We start from the raw sequence: 15,090 nt of genomic DNA, 5'->3' as shown, positions 1-15,090 counted from the left end.
GAGCATGTGCGAAGCCCCCGACAAAAAATAAGCCAGCAGCTCCTCCCTAATGGGAACACAGCCCCTCTGCTTTCATCAAGCTTCAGCTTCATCACAATTAGCAATAATCACGCCTCAGTTTGACCTCATTGGCTATTATACTGCCCCTGCACAGAGCTCTTACATCCCCTTTAACTTGCCAATCACTAGTACAGCAAGCACAATGGCACATTCCCTCCAGGCCAAACTCTATGAAGCTGAGGTCGGACCTGCTGGGAAGGCAGGAAGTTATGGGTAGGGATGTAGCGAACCTCAGAAAAAAAGTTCGCGAACCCGTTTGCGAACTTTTGCCAAAAAGTGCGAACTTTTGCGAACTTTGTGAACCCCATAGACTTCAATGAGAAGGCGAACTTTAAAACCTAGAAAAGCCATTTCTGGCCAGAAAACTGATTTTAAAGTTGTTTAAAGGGTGCCACGACCTGGACAGTGGCATGCAGGAGGGGGATCAAGGGCAAAAATTTCTCTGAAAAATACGTTGTTGACACAACATTGCGTTTTGTGCTGTAAAGGGCAGAAATCACACTACATTTCTAAACTTGTGTAATAAACTGCTTTTACAAGGACTATTGGGTTACAGCAGATGATCAGCAGGACAGCTGTCCCCAGCAGCTACATACAGAGCAGTAGAAAGTAGATTACTAGTCAGCAAAGCTACCTAAACTGTCCCTCAAACCCCTGCACAGCTCTCTCCCTATGCTAACTCAACAAGCACACACAGGCAGAATGTAAAATGGCTGCTGGGCTTCGGTTTATATATGGAAGGGAGTGGTCCAGGTTGGAGAGCTGCCTGATTGGCTGCCATGTATCTGCTGGCTCTGGGGTGAGAGGTCAAAATTTGGCTCCAGCTAAGGCGAACCCAAAATTGCGAACATCGCTAAAAGTTCGCGAACTTGCGAACACCCGATTTTCGTGCGAATTAGTTCTCCGGCGAACAGTTCGCTACATCTCTAGTTATGGGGGAGCAAAGAGATGCCATAAGCAATGTTACTGTGATTATGTCAGTGAATTTGTCAGGGTCTAATTGAGTTGTTTATTTCAGGGGAAATCCAGGCATATTTTTGTCTCTAAGGTGGAAAATTTAGAGAAGGGGGAAAAAATGCAACTCCTTCTATAGGAAAGTTCAATATGGCCGTACCCCCCCGACAGAGCTGTGCAATGGGGCACCCTAAAATCAGTCACTTTGCATATGCAAATCAGCATGCCTGGGAAGGTATATAGTGTCTGTGCAATGGTTTCCCTGTACTTAGCGTGGGGTTTTGCCTATAGACCTTCTGCCTTTTCCCCATGGTGAATGGACTGGGCACATGCTGGGGGTACTGTAGTAGGTCTAAGGGATGTTTCATAACTGTATGAACAAGTGTAGTCTTCAGGCAAAGGTGAATCCAATGATCCTTGCCACTTAGTGCCTTTTGGCCTGTGGGTCAGGGATAAAGGGGCTCTTACAAGCCTTTGGGTGAATGTGAAGCCAACAACCTTTGTGCCTTTTGCGCTGTGTGTTTAGATAAAGGGGCTCTCCCTAACCTTCAGGTGAAGGTGAGTTAATGACCCTTTTGGCCTGGTGCTTGGGGATAAAGGGGCTTGCCCTAGCCATTGCGTGAAGGTTCCCATTGACCCTTGCACCTAAGTGCCTTTTGGCCTGGGGGTCGTGGGATAAAGGGGCTCACCCTAGCCTTTGTGTGAAGGTTCCCATTGACCCTTGCACCTAAGTGCCTTTTGGCCTGGGGGTTGTGGGATAAAGGGGTGCGCCCTAGCCTTTGTGTGAAGGTTCCCATTGACCCTTGCACCTAAGTGCCTTTTGGCCTGGGGGTCGTGGGTGTAGGGGCTACCACTGACCTGACCACTGACCACTGACCACTGACCACTGACCACTGACCACTGACCACTGACCACTGACCACTGACCACTGACCACTGACCACTGACCACTGACCACTGACCACTGACCACTGACCACTGACCGTTTAATGGCTCTCTATTTTATATAAACAAATTTTTATATCTAGAAGTTGTGTCATGTAGGATTCAGCTTTTGAATTTGGCCAAACTGAAGTCTTAAAGGGACACTAAACCCTGCTGCACAGCGCAGCTCAACCAAACTTTACTCAGCTGTTGTTGGACTACAAATCCCAGAATAATGTAACATATAATGAAGGGTGAGGCATTCTGGGAGCTGAAGTCCAGCAACATCAGGTTTGGATTCTTAAAGCAATATTGCACAATAAAACTTTTCAGGCTCCCCAGTGCCCGCATTGGCAGCATTGATATGCAAAAGAATCCTCCAATGAGAATCCCAGCTGATGTGAGTAAATCCGGCTCCCTGTTCTCTGTTCCTGCAATTGGAGTTGGGAGCAATAAGCACAGTTTCCCAGCACTGAACAAGTCTGTCCCTTTATCCCCATGTCTGATTCCTGTGCCATATAATGACGGGAAAATGCCATCATTATCTCTATATGTAAGGTACCAGCAAGGGGCCTGACACAGTGCTGGGAATCAGCATTCTCATTGGTCACTTCTCTTGTATCATTAATTAAGTTTTTGGTAGAATTCACATTGGGGAATTGGTTTCCATGTAAAATTATGTTTTTTATCAACTTCTATAGAGAACTAGGGGGCGCTGTGGGGCAGCTTTAGTGCTGGGATTTGTGTCCATTTACCTACAAAATTATCCTAATTGTACGTGACAGTATTCATAGCGCAGTGCTAGCATTAGTAAGTACACTCTCAATTTTATTCTTTTAATCGTTTATCACCGATAACCAAATATATTTTATTTTGCATTTGTTTTGTTATTGTTACAGATAATGAGAACTGCATCAGATCCCCAGACATGGAATGGCCCAATGAGAGAAAAAAATCAGTGTATTGCAAGAACAATTTCTCTCATATACAAGTGATATGATTTCTGTATTTTTTTCATCAATTTCAGTTCTGATTTTTCTTACAACTCTACTAATATTAGGCGCCTTCATTACATACCGAGACTCCCCCATAGTGAGAGCCAACACAACCGGAGCCTGAGCTTCCTCCTCCTTGTCTCCATCAAGCTGAGCTTCCTCAGTGTGTTTCTGTTCCTCGGTCGCCCTGTGGATATAACCTGCATGCTGCGCATCATCACTTTTGGAATCACCTTCTCCATAGCTGTCTCTTCTCTCCTGGCCAAGACTATCATGGTTTGTGTTGCTTTCAAAGCCACCAAGCCAGGGAGCTCATGGAGAAAATGGCTGGGAGTCAAACTGTCCAATTCTGTAGTCTTGTTCTGCTCATCCATTCAAATAATCATCTGCATGACTTGGTTGGCCATTTCTCCTCCCTTTCAGGAACTGGACATTCACACTTCCCCTGGAACCATCATCATTCAGTGCAATGAGGGCTCAGCTATTGGCTTTTACTCAGTTATTGGGTATATGGGGCTTCTGGCAGCTGTTAGTTTTGTTTTAGCATTTTTAGCTTGGAGCTTACCGGACAGTTTTAATGAGGCCAAGTACATCACTTTCAGCATGCTGCTCTTCTGCAGTGTTTGGATCACAATGATCCCGGCCTATCTGAGCACCAAAGGCAAAAACACTGTGTGTGTGTGGAGATATTTGCCATACTCACCTCAAGCGCCGGCCTTTTAGCCTGTATATTTCTGCCCAAATGTTACATTATATTATTTAGACCTATTTACTTGGAAACAAGTTCTCATAACTTTTTAAATACCTTCTACCTTCTATAAGGAACATTTATGTCTTTACAGAAGTATAATTTGAATTACAAATTCCAAAAAGACAATGCGTTTTAGAAAAGTGAAAAAGAAAAGTGCAGTGTTAGTAAGACCAAGACCATGCACATGCTCAGTGGGCTCTAAGCTGTTGTTGGGAGGCAGAACTTAGAGATAATAGTAAATTATGAAACTGCAGGTAACATCCCATAGAAACATAAAAGCTGATTAAAAATTAGAACCATAATATTCAAACAGGACTGGTTTACGTGTTGCCCTGTAATGTAATGTGGGTTTTATAGTTTTCTTTTGTACTGTTTAATATACTTTTTCCAGCTCTCTAGAGCTAATGGCTGCATTAAAGGACAACTAAAGCCTAAAAAAGAATATGGCTAGAAATGTTTAGCTATGTGTTTTGGGCCCTTGTACCAGCCCAAAGTCACCAAAGCTCTATAGAAATAAAGATCCATGCCCCTGAAGATGCCCACAGTAGTTCTCCATCTTTTGCCTTGCCCAACTACTGCACATGCTCAGTCTGCTCTTGGCTGATGTCAGTGACCTGAGCTTAGGGATCCACTCACAATATTTTTCTTTCCCCTGCCTGCTTGGTCTGGTCATTATTAAACATGCATACTAGCCAACCAATCACAGTCCTGTCTGGCTGCTCTCTAAATAACTGAAGTCCTTTTGAGGGTGAGACTTTAGCTGAATCCTTATTGTGTGACTTTTCTTTCCCCCTTGTAATGATCCCAAATACTGAGCTGTGTAACAAATATAAGTTACAAAGGTTGGAAACAGAGGCAGAAGCTGTGACAAAGGTTCCAGTCACTTTGCTGTTACAAACAGCCCCTCTGGGAATAAACTGCCCCATTGTAAAGATTTCTCTGTATGTAACACAGTGACTGTATCTGCCCCTTACACTCCCCCCCAGGGCTAAGGTACAGAATATTACTAGCTTTAGCACTGGGGCTTGTTTTTTTTTTTTTTTGCTTTTATATAAAACCACACAACAGACCAATAACTTCTCTCAAAGTGTTTATGAAGCAGTTGCATGGGGGTGTGTGTGCATTACACACGGGGAGAGGCCAAACTGTGCCAGTAGGTGTATAGGCAGAACAACATGTACAGGGGAACCTCTGCACAAACACTATGTTCCTTCCCAGGATGCAAAGTGACTGACACTGAGTTTGTGTCTCACTATTATAAACAGGCTGTGTATGGCACCCCCAGTCTGTATGGAACCCCCAGTCTGTATGGCACCCCCAGTCTGTGTATGGCACCCCCAGTCTGTATGGCACCCCCAGGCTGCTCAGCAATCCTTTGCTTTGGTCAGTGTAATGTGAGTATAAGAGAAACTCATTTGTAGAAGGATAGAATTCAGAATGTGTTTATATTAGAAAAAGCCCCAATTATCTCCTGAGCTGATATTTTGGGGGATGGGGATATGGGAATATTTGGGAGTCTGTTATAAACAAGTTATGTCTAAATACTGAGCTAAAGCTTGTTTGTATTGATATCCTGTAATAAACTGTGTATAATAGGGCAGCACTAGTTTATATGTACCTGTACCCATGATGCACCTGTGTCTCTGTGCCAATGGGATCATTTGTAGGTTCCACCTAGTTCTCTATGGGGGTTGAAGGAAAAAATATATACACAAGAGCATTGACCAATGAGAATGCTGATTAGATTCCCAGCACTATATCAGCCATTTTGATATTATCTTACATATAGAGATAATGATGGCATTTTCCCGTCATTATATGGCACAGGAATCAGACATGGGGATAAAGGGACAGACTTGTTCAGTGCTGGGAAACTGTGCTTATTGCTCCCAACTCCAATTGCAGGAACAGAGAACAGGGAGCCGGATTTACTCACATCAGCTGGGATTCTCATTGGAGGATTCTTTTGCATATTTATGCAGCCACTGGCTTTGTGCTGTTGTTTTGATAATTTACTACATTCCCTAAGCTCCGCCTCCCAACAGCAGCCCCGAGCAAACTGAGCATGTGCAGGAGCCAGATCTTATAGAAGATGGTATAACAAAGTAACAAGATGGCAGCCCCCTGTGGACAACTTTGAAAGTATAAATCATTATTTAAATTAGGCTTCTCAACCTCTGGGCTTGTGCAGTAAGTTCAGAATGTTCATGTTTATGTCCAGTATATAAAATACAGCATTTCTAATGATTTTTTATTTTAGGGTTTAGTTCTCCTTTAAAAGGACACTAAATGCTCAGTTTGCTCTTGGCTGATGTCACTGAGCTTAGGGATCGACTCACAATATTTTTCTTTCCCCTGCCTGCTTGGTCTGGTCACTATTAAACATGCATAATAGGCAACCAATCACAGTCCTTGAGAAAGGGTCCGGAGGGGCCCGAAACGTTGCTCTTTGCTTGTTTATATGTACTTGGGCAAATAAAACACATTTTTTTCACAGCTTGCATCTTCAGTATGCTACTGGATTTTTTTTTTTTGCTGTTGACTATTGACCCCCATGCAAGGTGAGGTTCTTCCAGTATTTGCACCTGATACCCATTTGGGTAAGTTAACAGAGGGTTGAGCTCCCCAATACTGCTATTGCTAACCAATCACAGTCCTGTCTGGCTGCTCCCTAAATAACTGAAGTCCTGCTCTGGCACTTTGAGCTTGGGGTGAGACTTTAGCTGAATCCTTAGTGCGGCTTTTCTTTCCCCCTTGTAATGATCCCAAATACTGAGCTGTGTAACAAATATAAGTTACAAAGGTTGGAAACAGAGGCAGAAGCTGAGACAAAAGTTCCAGTCACTTTGCTGTTACAAACAGCCCCTCTGGGAATAAACTGCCCCATTGGAAAGGTTTCTCTGTATGTAACACAGTGAGTGTATCTGCCCCTTACACTCCCCCCCAGGGCTAAGGTACAGAATATTACTAGTTTTAGCACTGGGGCTTTTTTTTTGTTTTTGGTGTGTTTTTGGTGTGTTTTTGGTGTGTTTTTTTTTTTTTTTTTTTGCTTATATATACACCCACACAACAGCCCAATAACTCCTGACAAAGTGTTTATGAAGCAGTTGCATGGGGGTGTGTGTGCATTACACACGGGGAGAGGCCAAACTGTGCCAGTAGGTGTATAGGCAGAACAACATGTACAGGGGAACCTCTGCACAAACACTATGTTCCTTCCCAGGATGCAAAGTGACTGACACTGAGCTCAGAGTTTGTGTCTCACTATTATAAACAGGCTGTGTATGGAACCCCCAGTCTGTATGGCACCCCCAGGCTGTATGGCACCCCCAGTCTACTCAGCAAACCTTTGCTTTGGTCAGTGTAGAAGGAGTGAAGGAGTGAAGGAGTGAAGGAGTGAAGGAGTGAAGGAGTGAAGGAGTGAAGGAGTGAAGGAGTGAAGGAGTGAAGGAGTGAAGGAGTGAAGGAGTGAAGGAGTGAAGGTGTTTTGGTTGGAAAAATTGACCAATGAGAATGCTAATTAGATTCCCAGCACTATATCAGCCATTTTGATATTATCTTACATATAGAGATAATTATGTCATTTTTCCCGTCATTATATGGCACAGGAATGCTAGCACTGCGCTATGAATACTGTCACGTACAATTAGGATAATTTTGTAGGTAAATGGACACAAATCCCAGCACTAAAGCTGCCCCACAGCGCCCCCTAGTTCTCTATAGAAGTTGATAAAAAACATAATTTTACATGGAAACCAATTCCCCAATGTGAATTCTACCAAAAACTTAATTAATGATACAAGAGAAGTGACCAATGAGAATGCTGATTCCCAGCACTGTGTCAGGCCCCTTGCTGGTACCTTACATATAGAGATAATGATGGCATTTTCCCGTCATTATATGGCACAGGAATCAGACATGGGGATAAAGGGACAGACTTGTTCAGTGCTGGGAAACTGTGCTTATTGCTCCCAACTCCAATTGCAGGAACAGAGAACAGGGAGCCGGATTTACTCACATCAGCTGGGATTCTCATTGGAGGATTCTTTTGCATATTAATGCAGCCACTGACACTGAGGAGCTGGGAAAACTTGTATTAAACAAAAGAAAAAAACTCTAAAACCCACATTACATTACAGGGCAACACAGGAACCAGTGCAGGCTGCATATTATGATTCTTATTATTAATCAGCTTTTCTGTATCAGCTTCTATGGCAGATGTAATGTGACTTGTGTTGTTTGTTTTGATAATTTACTACATTCCCTAAGCTCCGCCTCCTTACAGCAGCCCAGGGCTCACTGAGCATGTGCAAGCCCTTATAATAAAGGTCTAACAAAGTAATAAGATGGCGGCCCCCTGTGGACAACTTTGAAACCCTAAAGCTTTACTTTAATTAGGCTTCTCAATCTCTGGGCTGGTGCAGCAAGTTCATAATGTTTATGTTCTGTATACAAAATGCAGAATTTCTAATTATTTTCTATTTTAGACTTTAGTTTCCCTTTAATGTGGTGCATATAGAAGTTTTAGAAGTTACTCTCCAGATTTTCTCTCTGGACTGTGGTTTAGTTTCTAAACTGCCAGGGGCAAACTTTACCTTAGGAACAGGACTTTAGGGCCCTTCTATACCCAAGGATCCTCCTTAGCTTTCTAAGATCAAGGAACAGGGGAGGCCCAAGCTGACTGGGTGCCCTAGGATCAGGGGTAGGCAGGAGAGGTAATTGACTGGTGCCCCCCCAGAGTTGTGCCCTAGGCAGGTGCCTCTTTTGTCTACCCCTGGTGCCAGCCTTGTCTAGGAGAAACTGCCCGAGAAAGTGGTAGATATTTTTCCAGTCCCCTACACTGGGATTTTTAATTCACTACTAACTGAGTAAAGTTTGGTTGAGCAGTGTTGCACAGCAGGGTTTAGTGTCTCTTGTAGGTTTGGATCTCACCTTCACATCTGCTGCATGCTCTGAGCAGGTCTTCTAAAGCTCAGCCGCACCCATTTGAGTGAGGCCCACAATTCCTTCTGGCTGCTTCCCTCTGCCATGGGTTTGGAAAGGGGCACCCCCCCAACGTAGGTGCAACCACCACTTCCTGAACTTGCACTGACTCTGTGATGTAATTAATCATGGGGCTTCACTCTGGCGCTGCTTTCTTTGCCATAACAGTAGTGATGAGCGAATCTGTCCCATTTCGCTTTGCCAGAAAATTCGCGAAATGGCCAAAAATTAGTGACACGCATTTGTTCTGTGATTTTTTTGTCGCCTGTGGCTATTTTTTTGTCACTCGTGTCTATTTTTTTGTCGCCCTCGCTTATTTGACGTGACCGCACCCTTTTTTGACACTACATGCCCATTTTGATGCGACCATGCCCAATTTGACGAGCAACAAAAAAATTTCCACGCGCCAAATTTTTCGTGGTGAATTTTCACAGAAGTTTCGCGAAACAATTTGCCAATGGCGAAATGTGGAAATTCACTGCGAAGACTGAGGGTCTGGAGGTTCCACTGGAAGTGACCCAGGCCCCCTACAGGGTGTCACACAGAGGGGAGTGGGATCCTGCTCAGTCCCCAGAGAGGAGTGTGAGTGTGGGATACGCTCTGGTACTGAGTGTGCCTGGGCCTCTTTACCTCAGCAAATCCATCTACTGTGAGTTCCATTTGTGCCTATAAATGTTTAATTTTCTATATATCTGTGTCACTGAGCTAGAATTAAACTCTGGTATTTTGGGAATCATTTCTTCCCTGTAGCTCCAAGCATCACATAAGAGCCATCAGCAAACAGGGAACTGTATATAAGCACCATGATACCCACCCTCACTGTCCTAATAAATAGAGCAGCTCCCTGTCTGTTCCACCAACTGCACTGACCAACTGCAACTGCAGCAATATAGAAGGAGCAATGATCCATTTTGCATCTCTGGCAGCAAGAAGTCATTTGTCTCATCTTCTAAATGTAACGTTCTTCCTTGTAACCCTATGGGGGGCCCTGCTGTACAGGAGCAGAATCACTGATCTAATCAAGTTTAAAGGCCACTAAAGCTTAAGGTTAAGGTTTAGGCAAAATTAACATTGTATAAAGCATTATTATTACTATTATTATGTATGTGCTGTGCCAAATGTATGTGAATGTGGGAAAATCACAGGCTGAGAATCAGCCCCATGCTGGCATCAACCTCCTTCCTTGGCTGCACCCAGAACCATTGCTCCGGCCCGGGGCAGGTACATATGTGAGGATTCATTTCCACACCAAAATCCACTGTGTGTACCTCCGCCCCGGGTGGCATCAGCCTATATAGTTATAGAGCAGTACTGCATAGGCAAGTAAAATGGCATTAACCCTTTCACTGCCAGCCGTTTTGGACAAAGCGGAACTTCTACTGCCAGACAGTTTTTGAACATTTTGCACTGTTTCACTTTAGGGGCCTTTCCTTGGGGGGACTTTTAGTTTACCCAGGAAAACTATATATTGTTTTTTTCAGGACAACCTAAGCTTTTAAAATATGGTAGAATATTTGTGTAATTCCAATTCTGTAACAAGATATAGGCTTCTAAATGTCTAAAAAAATGAAAAAAAATCACATTTTCCATAATATAAACACATGCACCAGAAACAAAAATTAGTTTATGCATGAAATTACAACTGATTTGGAAAGTCTTATGTCTCCTGAACGTGCCAATACCAAATATATATAGATTTATGGAGATTTCTCACTTTTATAGGTCAAAAACACCCAGCAGTACACTACCAAATTTCCAAAGCACTGCTCCAGAAAGCTGCATACTTTAGATTTCAAGGCCAAAAATTCCACTAACAGAAAGTTTATCCCAGAAAATTTTACATTTTTAGAAAGAAGAGATTCTGGGGAATCCAGAATAGGCACAACTGTTTGTCTACTCCAAACTATGAAGTCGCAATGCTTTCCTAAAGTTATTGGTTTTTATCAAAATTTGTGAAATTTTTTTAAAATCGCTTCAAAGCTTCCAGTCTATAGTATCTTAACTCCTAAAGGTCATAAAGTAACCAAATAAAACCCCCTAAATATGAACACCAGGGGTCCCCTGAACAGTTTGATGCCCAATATGTATAGGTTTAGCTAAGTATGTGGCATGTAGGGGCCCAATGAGAATATACACCCATATGTACTGTCATTTCAGCTTCTGCAAAATCAACATTTACATCATTAGATGTGGGATAAAACTAGTAAAAAGTACATTCACCCCAGAAAGTCATATATTTTTGGAAAGTACACATTCCCCCGAATCTAAAATGGGTACCCATGTCTTTCTACTCCAAAGTACCAAGCCGCAAAGCTTTCCTAAAGTTGGCAATTTTGATGACATTTCCAAAAATCCACTCAAAGCTTCCAGTTTCCAGCATCTTATCTCCCACATAGCATTAGGTACCAAGATAAAACACCCTAAATATGAACGCCAGGGGCCCACTGAACAGTTTAAAGGAGAACTAAACCCTAAAAAAGAAAATCATTAGAAATGCTGTATTTTATATACTGAACATAAACATAAACATTATGAACTTACTGCACAAGCCCAGAGGTTGAGAAGCCTAATTTAAATAATGATTTATGCTTTCAAAGTTGTCCACAGGGGGCCGCCATCTTGTTACTTTGTTATACCATCTTCTATAAGATCTGGCTCCTGCACATGCTCAGTTTGCTCTGGGCTGCTGTTGGGAGGCGGAGCTTAGGGAATGCAGTAAATTATCAAAACAACAGCACAAAGCCAGTGGCTGCATTAATATGCAAAAGAATCCCCCAATGAGAATCCCAGCTGATGTGAGTAAATCCGGCTCCCTGTTCTCTGTTCCTGCAATTGGAGTTGGGAGCAATAAGCACAGTTTCCCAGCACTGAACAAGTCTGTCCCTTTATCCCCATGTCTGATTCCTGTGCCATATAATGACGGGAAAATGCCATCATTATCTCTATATGTAAGGTAATATCAAAATGGCTGATATAGTGCTGGGAATCTAATCAGCATTCTCATTGGTCAATGCTTTTGTGTATATATTTTTTCCTTCAACCTACATAGAGAACTAGGTGGAACCTACAAATGATCCCATTGGCACAGAGACACAGGTGCATCATGGGTACAGGTACATATAAACTAGCGCTGCCCTATTATACACATTGTATTACAGGATATCAATACAAACAAGCTTTAGCTCAGTATTTAGACATAACTTGTTTACAGACTCCCAAATATTCCCATATCCCCATCCCCCCAAAATATCAGCTCAGAAGATAATTGGGGCTTTTTCTGACATAAACACATTCTGAATTCTCTCCTTCTATAAATGACTTTCTCTTATCCTCACATTACACTGACCAAAGCAAAGGGCAGATGTGCAGCCTGGGGGTGCCATACAGACTGGGGGTGCCATACACAGCCTGTTTATAATAGTGAGACACAAACTCTGAGCTCAGTGTCAGTCACTTTGCATATGCAAATCAGCATGCCTGGGAAGGAACATAGTGTTTGTGCAGAGGTTCCCCTGTACATGTTGTTCTGCCTATACACCTACTGGCACAGTTTGGCCTCTCCCCGTGTGTAATGCACACACACCCCCATGCAACTGCTTCATATACACTGAGAGTAGTTATTGGTCTGTTGTGTGGTTGGATATAAAAGAAAAAAAAAAAAAAAAAAGCCCCAGTGCTAAAGCTAGTAATATTCTGTACCTTAGCCCTGGGGGGGAGTGTAAGGGGCAAATACACTCACTGTGTTACATACAGAGAAACCTTTCCAATGGGGCAGTTTATTCCCAGAGGGGCTGTTTGTAACAGCAAAGTGACTGGAACTTTTGTCTCAGCTTCTGCCTCTGTTTCCAACCTTTGTAACTTATATTTGTTACACAGCTCAGTATTTGGGATCATTACAAGGGGGAAAGAGAAGCCACACTAAGGATTCAGCTAAAGTCTCACCCCAAGCTCAAAAGGCCTTTAGTTTTTAAGAGAGCAGCCAGACAGGACTGTGATTGGTTGGCTAATATGCATGTTTAATAGTGACCAGACCAAGCTGGCAGGGGAAAGAAAAATATTGGGAGTCGATCCCTAAGCTCAGGTCACTGACATCAGTCAAGAGCAAACTGAGCATGTGCAGTAGTTGGGCAAGGCAAAAGATGGAGAGCTACTGTGGGCATCTTCAGGGGCATGAATCTTTATTTCTATAGAGCTTTGGGGATGTTGGGCTGGTACAAGGGCCCAAAACACATAGCTAAACATTTCTAGCCATATTCTTTTTTAGGCTTTAGTTGTCCTTTAAGGTGGTGTTACCCACCGATGCCCAAAGGCCGAGGAGAGGTGTCCTTCAGCACCCAATGACTCAGTCCTACACTTGGTCTGAGCCAAAAGGCCGAAAAGCGATCACTGGCTAGCAATCCGCGGCGCCCTCTACTTTCTGCTGCCTCTGCATTAGCATAGGGAGAGCGGAGAGCGGAGGGCGGAGGGCGGAGGGCGGAGGGCGGAGGGCGGAGGGCGGAGGGCGGAGGGCGGAGGGCGGGCCAATTTCCGGCGCACTCTACTTTCTGCTGCCTCTGCATTAGCATAGGGAGAGCGGAGGGCCGGCCAGTTTAGCTAGCCTTGGCGGCTAGCAATCCGCGCCACCCTCTACTTTCTGCTGCCTCTGCATTAGCATAGGGAGAGCCGGCCAGTTTAGCTAGGCTTAGCGGCTAGCAATCCGCGGCGCCCTCTACTTTCTGCTGCCTCTGCATTAGCATAGGGAGAGCGGAGGGCAGGCCAGTTTAGCTAGCCTTGGCGGCTAGCAATGCATGGCGCCCTCTACTTTCTGCTGCCTCTGCATTAGCATAGGGAGAGCGTAGGGCCGCGGAGGGCCGGCCAGTTTAGCTAGCCTTGGCAGCTAGCAATCCGCGGCACCCTCTACTTTCTGCTGCCTCTGCATTAGCATAGGGAGAGCATAGGGCCGCGGAGGGCCAGCCAGTTTAGCTTGCCTTGGCGGCTAGTAATCCGCGGCGCCCTCTACTTTCTGCTGCCTCTGCATTAGCATAGGGAGAGCGGAGGGCCGTGGAGGGCCGGCCAGTTTAGTTAGCCTTGGCGGCTAGCAATCCGCGGCACCCTCTACTTTCTGCTGCCTCTGCATTAGCATAGGGAGAGCGGAGGGCCGGCCAGTTTAGCTAGCCTTGGCGGCTAGCAATCCGCGGCACCCTCTACTTTCTGCTGCCTCTGCGAGAGCATAGGGAGAGCATAGGGAGAGCATAGGGAGAGCATAGGGAGAGCATAGGGAGAGCATAGGGAGAGCATAGGGAGAGCATAGGGAGAGCATAGGGAGAGCATAGGGAGAGCATAGGGAGAGCATAGGGAGAGCATAGGGAGAGCATAGGGAGAGCATAGGGAGAGCATAGGGAGAGCATAGGGAGAGCCAGATTAGCTAGCCTTGGCAGCTAGCAATCCGCGGCATCCTCTACTTTCTGCTGCCTCTGCATTAGCATAGGGAGAGCGGAGGGTTTTAACTCAGTAATAAAGCAACTTCGTAGGAAAACCCACTGATTACTTTACAACATCACAGAAAAACCAATTTTTAAATTTTATTAAATTTTTTGTTATTTTTAAATTTTAAAATTACTTTAAATTCCTAATATGACCCAGTACCATTTCCCTTATTTCATTTTGAGTCAGCCTGTTTATAATAGTGAGACACAAACTCTGAGCTCAGTGTCAGTCACTTTGCATCCTGGGAAGAAACATAGTGTTTGTGCAGAGGTTCCCCTGTACATGTTGTTCTGCCTATACACCTACTGGCACAGTTTGGCCTCTCCCCGTGTGTAATGCACACACACCCCCATGCAACTGCTTCATATACACTGAGAGTAGTTATTGGTCTGTTGTGTGGTTGGATATAAAAGAAAAAAAAAAAAAAAAACAAGCCCCAGTGCTAAAGTGAGTAATATTCTGTACCTTAGCCCTGGGGGGGGGGAGTGTAAGGGGCAGATACACTCACTGTGTTACATACAGAGAAGTTATTGGGCTGATGGGCACTAAAGTGAGTAATATTCTGTACCTTAGCCCTGGGGGGGGGGGGGGGTGTAAGGGGCAGATACAGTCACTGTGTTACATACAGAGAAGTTATTGGGCTGATGGGCACTAAAGTGAATAATATTCTGTACCTTAGCCCTGGGGGGGGGAGTGTAAGGGGCAGATACACTCACTGTGTTACATACAGAGAAGTTATTGGGCTGATGGGCACTAAAGTGAGTAATATTCTGTACCTTAGCCCTGGGGGGGGGGGGAGTGTAAGGGGCAGATACACTCACTGTGTTACATACAGAGAAGTTATTGGGCTGATGGGCACTAAAGTGAGTAATATTCTGTACCTTAGCCCTGGGGGGGAGTGTAAGGGGCAGATACAGTCACTGTGTTACATACAGAGAAGTTATTGGGCTGATGGGCA

At 44.3% G+C, this 15,090-nt stretch overlaps 1 pseudogene; it reads right to left on the bottom strand.

The window, feature by feature from the left end:
* LOC116412584 lies at window positions 1-158 on the bottom strand (annotated as a pseudogene).
* Window positions 159-15,090: the final 14,932 nt, after the last annotated feature.

The sequence above is a fragment of the Xenopus tropicalis genome, chromosome 7 (genome assembly GCF_000004195.4).
Source record: "Xenopus tropicalis strain Nigerian chromosome 7, UCB_Xtro_10.0, whole genome shotgun sequence".
Taxonomy (NCBI): Eukaryota; Metazoa; Chordata; class Amphibia; order Anura; family Pipidae; genus Xenopus; species Xenopus tropicalis.
The sequence above is the reverse complement of the archived record's forward strand: the minus strand, read 5'-3'. Positions and strand labels throughout refer to the sequence as shown.